Source organism: Miscanthus floridulus, chromosome 6, assembly GCF_019320115.1.
Source record: "Miscanthus floridulus cultivar M001 chromosome 6, ASM1932011v1, whole genome shotgun sequence".
NCBI classification, from domain to species: domain Eukaryota; kingdom Viridiplantae; phylum Streptophyta; class Magnoliopsida; order Poales; family Poaceae; genus Miscanthus; species Miscanthus floridulus.
This window is the reverse complement of record NC_089585.1, coordinates 75,962,390-75,970,773: the sequence shown is the minus strand read 5'-3', so window position 1 is coordinate 75,970,773 and position 8,384 is coordinate 75,962,390. Positions and strand designations below refer to the sequence as shown.

Here is an 8,384-nt window from a genome sequence, read left to right as displayed (position 1 = left end):
CTATCTAGCCACATATCGGAACTGTTTGGTGCAACACCGCATGTTCCACCTTAAATTACTAATTATTTTCTACTTGTTAATTGTTGGGTCAAATTGACTGGCATGCCTTTGGTCCCAAAACCGATTGATCCAGTGTTTGAAGCCAAGCGGATCTTTGGGCTTACTCCAAGCAAATCTTTCTGGCTTGCTGTGTGTTGATCACATCACCACATTTTTGTGTCAACACGGTCCATCGCCACATTCCTCTCATGGAGATAACGATGGGCATCGTCTCCATTATAGGAGTTGGAGGAGTCATCAGAAGATCCTACCGGTGCTGCTAATCTAGCATCTTAGGCGGCACCAAAAGGCCCTGCCACATGACGATGGGCACCAGCATGGGATATGGCTCTATGGATCAAGAGAAATTAGTTAAGGCAATCATTGAAAACAACAAAGATGAGAACAAGATCTAACTTACCCCTGATGGTAGAGGCATTGGTGCATGGGGAGTTCTTCCTCTAGGACATCACCGGCAGGATGCTTACCATCGGCCATGTTTTGGAAAAGGAGGGACAGTTTAAAACTAGGGAGGAAGAAGTTGCACAGTGACAAGAGCGGAGGTAGGAACAGATGTGATCCCTCAGCTATCCTATAAGAGTGTATTTATAGCTGGAGTGGGATACTGATGGATCTTTTGAGTTGAGAAAAATAAATTTGATTTATGGAAGACAGAAGGCCATCTCAAATGTCGAGGAAGCCATGCATGGTCTAATAAGAAGGCAGCAGTTGCAGAAGCAGCGGATTTGAAAATTTTATTCATTAGAGTTGTTTGTAGTTTCATTCAAATTCAGGATGCAGATGTGAAATATTATCCGCTATAATTTTGCATTTTCATGCATGTCCAGAGATAGGCCCTAGAATTGATCAACCAAAGTTTAGTCAATTAGCTGATGGACCAAACTTGAAGAGATGATTAATCCAAAAAGCCGACCACCGATGCAGCAGTCAGCGATGGTAGAAGAATTTGTGCATAGCAGGGTATAGTGTCTGCCAGACCAAAGAAATGACAAGAGATTGGCTACAGAGCATGAGTTGAGGAACATAAAAGGATGATCACCATCGAGTGGCCAAATGTCATGATCGAGAGAGGCCAATGGAATAGATCTACAAGAAGACCAAATATGTTAGTATGGGATCAGAGCAGAAGGTTGGAAGTACGGTGAATGCGACGATAATTTTAGAATAAAATCATTTTATCCCAAAATTTGGGGACATGTGCTGACACCAAAATTTGGTTCAGGATGAGGAGACCATGAGGTTGAAAGCTTATCAAGGAAAGCCAAAATATTCAGCAAAGATCAGCTAACCAAATTGCCATCAACTAGATAAGATGACGCCATCATTTCAAGGGAATGGGCCACATTGACAAGAATGACAAGGCATGAACCAAGAAGACGCGTCGAACTTCATAGAAAGGAAAGATTGAGGCCCAAGTTGTCACAATTTAGGAAGCTTTATTTTCCTTTCCCAAGTTTGAGATCGGTCTTGTTCGACCAGGACTCTTAGTCGAGCCTTGGGTATAAATATTGAACCCTGGCTATTGTAACAGACATCTCAGCGATCAATAAAAACCAGTACCTTTACCTTTCGGCTTACGCCACCCCCTAGGAGTAGGAGTAGAGCAAATCTCGGTGAGTTCTTCGACAAGCAGGGTTGCCATTGGTTAAGTACGACCACTAGTTTGTCTGTGAGTATCCGTCATGACTTATATTTTGTTTGTAAGGCTACCCTTGGTTGCATCGGTCTGGCTCGTATCTCGTACAAATTTTGATATGGATTAGTTATCAGCTAAATCTATTAAGATTGGTAAGGCTTCCTTGCCGTCTTTTAATAGATTTGCTAGTTCTCGATCTTGTTACAATTAGTTTCCTACTAATTGTAATAAAATCACCCCTTGCCCGATTAAGATTGAAACGGATCGACTTTATATCGTTATTAAGGATGATCACCATTGTAGCACTTCACCCAAAAGTATTTTAGGTATCGTTATTTATATTTTTATAATGGGGAAGGAGGGGGCATTGGGAATATATTGATAATTTATACACTTGATGGAGAAATAAACTTTAACCAAACTTCTACTCATAATAGGGGTAAGTCAAGAGATAAATGTATATGAATGGCAAGTAATAACTAATCTTTGATCACCCAGAGTACTCCTTTCTATGGCATTAGCATGGCTAAGTAGAATATTAGAGGAATAATTCCTAAGTCATTCTTAATTACAAGTCAAAGCATACGTTGATTAGTGCAATTACACTTAGTAATCATGGTTAAGATCAACTTTATAGCTACACATAAGGGATATTACTAAGGAAGATTAAGAACAAAGGTTGTCTTCCTTCGTAACTAGATCCTACTTGTCCTATATTCATGGAGTGGAGTACAAAGGACTCAACGGGAGTGCCACATCCGTGGTCTACCACATGGCCCAAAATATAGGGTATATCCATAGGTAAACAATGTATAAGCACCATGCTTACACAATGTCGAGCACTCACCCTTGGATGCAAAGAATGAGCGCTATACGAACTTATGCATGAACATGACAATAATCTAACTATACTAAGAATATAATCAAAGTAGATGATGAACATGATAACTAGGAACATGATTAATACGAAGAACAATGTCATAACAATTATAGAAAACATATAAAGTAATGAGAGATACAAAAGAGAGGGGTACAAATGCTATACCAAGCCACACTCTTGACATGATCAAGAATCCAAGGGAAGCTTGCCTCCCTGTAGACCTAGCCTAGCTAGCTATGCCCTAGAATATGGTGGAGCTCTGAGGATGATTAGGGTTTCTGTCTTCTCAAATGACCTGATCAGGGTTTGATGCCTTAGGGGTGTGGTAGGGGCTGATATATATAGACCGGAGTGTCAAGCTTGAGCCCTCAGATCAAACCAACTTGAATGAATGACGTAGATGCAATCTAGGAGGTGGTGGAGAACCTAAATAATGAGACAGAGGCTGACGAAAGGGGCCACAGACCGACTGGTCTAAAGGTGGGGCCGACTAGCCCCACCTTGCGGTGTCTTGCCCTCCGCTTCAGTGTGGTGTCCTCTCGAGTCTTCTAGATCCTTCTGGTGTTGTTTTTGCTGTGAATAAGCATGATTAATTCTGACATCTAGGTCTACCTTGATGGTTTTCTGGATAAACCCTACAAAAAATACAGATTCACCAAAACTTATGAAATTTGTTAGTTTAGACCCCTAAACCTATGTTGGTGATTATATTCATGCCCTTATACAAGTTATATTGATGGTTTATAATGTTTGTTAACTACCATCAACAAACTCCCCCAAGCTTAAACTTTGCTCATCCCTGAGTAATGCTAAACTCAGCAAAAAGTATCAGGAGTTGCTTCGATGTTTTCACTACTCAAAAGTACACATGCATTCAAACAAGAATTCTCCTCCAGATTAGAATAAACCAATCCAACTTTTAGACTTATCCATATTACCTTCAACCATGGGTCTTCTTAGCCTTCACTTGGGTCTTGAGCAATTGAAAGATAGAACGATCAAGTCAAGCAGTATGTCTCCAGTTATGTGCTCAACCATTATTCTAGAGTTTTTATAGATTTTCAAAATAAAACTTGGAGCTTCCATTGTATGACACTCTCAAGTCTCTCAATATATGATTTGTGGATCCTCACTAGGCAATAGTGATGTTATGCCTTTCTCTTCCTATGACAAAGGCTTATGTGGAGCTTATAGGAGTGGAAATAGCATGAATGAGCACACTTGCAATACATATATTGTAAAGTCAAACCTAGGATCCAAAGAGAGTCCAGTCATACAATCAAATCAAGATGTGCATGTGTGTGGATATATATGTATGGTGGCTAACCTAATTCTACTTTGCTCCTTGAAAACATATCTCTCTTTTGAAATTTAGAAACAACTTTGCAAGAAAACATGGGCTATCATATTCATCTCTCTTTTCTCTTTTGTTTTTAGACGGGTATTTGAGTACCCATTGTTTTAGATATCTCGGACACTTGTCCATTTTTTTCAACTCTTTCTTTTTTTCTTCTTTTTTATGAATAACTTTTGCATAGCCTAATGCTTCTTTTCTGCAATAAAACTTTTGATAGATAGCAATAAGAACTTGGAGCATTTATTTGGTGAATGGAAAACCTATCAAGCATGTTTTTGTGTTCACTCTCAGTGTTGGAGTAAAACATTTTTGGGTGGATCTAAATGAAATGGTATGTTTTTGCTCCTACCCCCAATGTAGGAGTAGTGCATATGTGGGTGGTGTGTACGTGATCTTGATTTTAAGAGCATGACAAACCTCTCATAAGGGTCAACAAAGCTTGATTAAACTCAATTCAAAATAAGCAACATATAAGTGAAAGTTTTCCTAGTCTAAATAACATATATGGCTCTAGTAGGAATTCAAGCTTTGTCATACAGGAACTCATCATGTAGCATTTTTATGTTTTTCAAAAGATAAATCTCCAAAACTTTAGTATCATTTGGAACAATATAAACAATAGCTCAGACCTTCTCATATCATATCCGTTAATTACCTAAACTTAGATCAAGCATATGCTACCCACGAGTTTCAAGTTTAGAGTAAATTCTTATATCAAACCAATCTTATCCAAAACTCAGGAGAATTCAAGGCTGGAAACTAGGTACTTGAAAGGAATTACAACAAAGCAACTATTCATCATTTCCATTGTAAGAGATTATCCTCAGAGTCCATTTTATTTAGCTCTTAAAAATCAAATTTAAAGAAAACTAAACACACCTTTTAATTTTTTTCATTTTTAAGATCACACCTTACTTATATATATATATATATTACTGGCTAAGATATATTTTTATTTTGTTTTAGTTTGTTATGCATCTTTTTTTAGTAACTATATAGCAAACTTAGAATTAAAAAGGGAAAGCAATACTTATCTTGATACATGGGGGATGCCTTTTCCCCAAGCTAAATGTTGTCATGGTTGAACGTTGAAGTTGAGTGATCCTTCCCAAAGCAGATTTGCCAATGGATGTCTCCCACGTTATGAGATGAAGACAACTAGGTGAACTTGCTCTTGTGTGCATCATCCTGTCAAATGCCAACAAGAACACCAAAACTCATGGAACAGATTAGGATAAAAGGGTTAGCGGTTAGCCGTCCAGAGATTCAGTCATTCTTGGAATTGGAAATATTTATGATTTTGATATGCATAAAAAATATATGTATGCATGGTTTTTTTATTCATTTTTATGTCACCATGGTGAATGCTCTTGCGGGTTTTTACACTTCCAGGAATCATTAACATGGGGCTTAGGATTTTATGATGCAATGATACAATTTTTATTTTATTTTTTCTAAATGCAATGCTGATGCAGAAAAGTAAATATGGATAGCTACCAATTTTACCTCCTGGCGAGGGTTTAAAATTTGAAGTCCTCGGGACAGGACTTTCTCTAGTCTTGTTCATTCCTTGGGTGCATCTATCGGTCTCGATGATGGAGACCTTGATGGTTGCACCTCTTGTGATGGTGACTCTAATGATGTCACTTTTTCCTTCCACACATGCTTGGTTTGTGGACTTCACTTTGGTGGAGCAGGTTCATCTTTCACAATTTCTTTAGGTTTTTCATCTTCTTCCCATCTATTCTTTAGGGATTGATTCTTCTAGCATTGGGATGATTGATGTCTCCTCCTAGAGCGAGACTTCTTTGGCTGTTCATAAGTGGTATAACTATTGAAATAGTAGCATACCTTTTCTCTAGGGATTTGGAAGTGGACTTGTCCAAATCCAACATAGATGATTATGCTTGTGGTGTTGAGGAATGACCTGTGTCATCTTCTTCTTCTCCCATGTCTAGAACCATGAAGTTGGCAGCAGCATATTGATCATGTATTCTTACTATGAAATCTTTGGCTATTCCTTCTAGAAATTGAATTGATTGATCTGCCATCTACAATTGCATATATGTAGGGAACAAAGGTTCATCACCAAATAAATATTCATACATTACCTTGGACATTATATTGACACCCGATCCAATATCGCAGAAGGTCTTATGGAATATTCTTTGTCCAATGGTACACTCGATCATGGGTATGCCTAGATCGTCCTTCTTGGTAAGATATGGTGAAGTGAGGAGGTGGTCGTACTCTGATCGGAGTGTGTTGATCAGGTTTACTGACTCTTTTGGTGACTGCCTGGCTTTGTTCTTCCTTCTTCTCCTATTGTTTTTCTTCTTGCTCACTATTGTCTCTTTGGGCAGGTATGACATCTATGGATGTCTAGGAGATTGCAAGATACGATTCTTGAAAGAAAACTTCTCCTTTTTACCCTTGATCATGAAGCAGATCTTGGCACCATCTATGTAGATGATGGCTTTTGCAGTGCTCAAGAAAGGTCGGCCCAAGATAATGTGTGCCTTTACATCTCCACCTATTTCCAAAACCACAAAGTCTACGGGAACATATGATTGTCCCACTTAAACAATGGCATCTTCAAGAACTCCCTTGGGGTAGTAGAGTGACTGATATGCAAGCTGTAGACGCATATTTGTGTACAACAAAGTATCTTCATTAATTTGATCATAGATTACCTTAAGCATAATGTTGACACTTGCTTCAAAGTCACATACAATTTCTTAGAAAATATGAGGTCCAATGGTGATGGGGATGACAGGTCTCCCCAAATTGCTCTTCTTTTTAGACAAGGAATAATCTATCCACCTTCCCATTGATGGTTGTATATAGTAGTATGCTGCATTGTGAATATCGACAAGATTTGCAGTTTCTAGATCTTCCGGTTTCCCTAGAATCTTACCTTTCTCGGTCGAAGGAATAGCAGCCGCCAGCCGAGCTATTTATGATTCTATCATTTTATTAAAGCTATGCCGGTTCTTAATGGCAGATGAGAAGTTATCCATTCTATTATTTATGTTTTCTAAGATCTTATCATTGGAAGCTAGTTTTCTAGATATGCCTTCCATAATTTTAGCTTGGCCAAAAATCAATTCTCTCAAGGGTGGTTGATTATTGAAATTATTATAATTATTACCTTGATAGTTACCTTGGTAATTTGGCCTTTGTTGCTGATTCCATCCTTGACTCTGTTGAGGACAAAAGTAGTTATTGTTGATGAAGTTCACATCCTCATGGGTTTCAGGGCAGTTGTTCCCTATATGCCTAGTGTTTCCACACTCTTCACACATGATGCGGGAATCATGAATGTGCATGAACTTCTTGCTTCTCATTGGTTCGGTCTTCGAGTTTCTTCATGAGTAGATCCATCTTGCAGACATCATATGTCTACTTCCTTGAGTTGATGCATACCTCCACCTCTCTTGTGGTCTAGAAGAGTTCTTCATTCCAACCTTGGTTGGAGGCCATCTTCTCTATGAGAGTTGTTGCACCTAGGATTGTGAGTGATAGGAAAGCACCTCCAACAGCACATCCATATTCTCATGGGTACTATTGGTCAACCCGTGGTAGAAAATTTGCATAAGTAGCCAATTCTCCATCCCATGATGAGGATATTCTGATATATAATCTTGAAAGCATTCCCATGCCTCAAGGATAGATTCATCATGTTGCTGTTAAAGATTAAAATTCTCCCATGTAGAGCATTGGTCTTGCCTATGGGAAAGAACTTTGCTAGGAAGGTAGTGGAGCAGTTATCCCATGTAGTATTTCTATCTTTGTTGGCATAGAACCATTGCTTCGCCTTTCAAAAAGTGAGAATGGGAAAAGGAAGAGTAATATGGCGTCTCTGGTCACTCCTTTGATGGTGAAAGTGTTGTAGATCTCTAGAAAGTGTTGGAGATGTGCACTCGCATCTTCATGTGCCTTTCCACAAAACTGGTTGGCTTGCACCATGTTGATGAGAGCTGGCTTGAGCTCAAAACCATTATCTCCCACATTGACTGTTGGTCCAGTATGGATGTTGGTCGTAGTTGGAGCAGAGAACTCACGAAGAGTCTTGTTAGCCATGGCTTCAAAAACTAGTGTTAAGCTCCGCCTGGTTTGGTTGTCTTTCGATTCTAAAGCTAAGACTTTCTTGAGTTTGGCTCTAGTTCTCCTAATTAATGCTTCTAGATCTTTGATGTAGTTTGTTGGAAGGTCAAAATTGGTCATACATTACCTTGCATAAGATATGAATGTAGACAAAACAAGGTTAATCCTACTTGAGCAGGGGTGAATGGTTTTTCGATCACATCAATAAGTAAAAGTTTATCAATATTCCTTCTTGCCTAGCTACCTTCCCCAACAATGGCACCAGCAATGCTTGTTGGTATTTATTAACTTGTCACTTGTTTAAGTAGTCACCTAATGATTGTTGACATTTCTTAGCATCATTT

At 38.7% G+C, this 8,384-nt stretch overlaps 1 non-coding gene across 1 annotated transcript; it reads left to right on the top strand.

The window, feature by feature from the left end:
- The first annotated feature begins 7,545 nt into the window (after window positions 1-7,545).
- LOC136461970 (small nucleolar RNA R71) lies at window positions 7,546-7,653 on the top strand. The gene has a single exon (XR_010760503.1). It is a non-coding gene; the product is annotated as a small nucleolar RNA R71 (small nucleolar RNA).
- The last annotated feature ends 731 nt before the right edge of the window (window positions 7,654-8,384 follow it).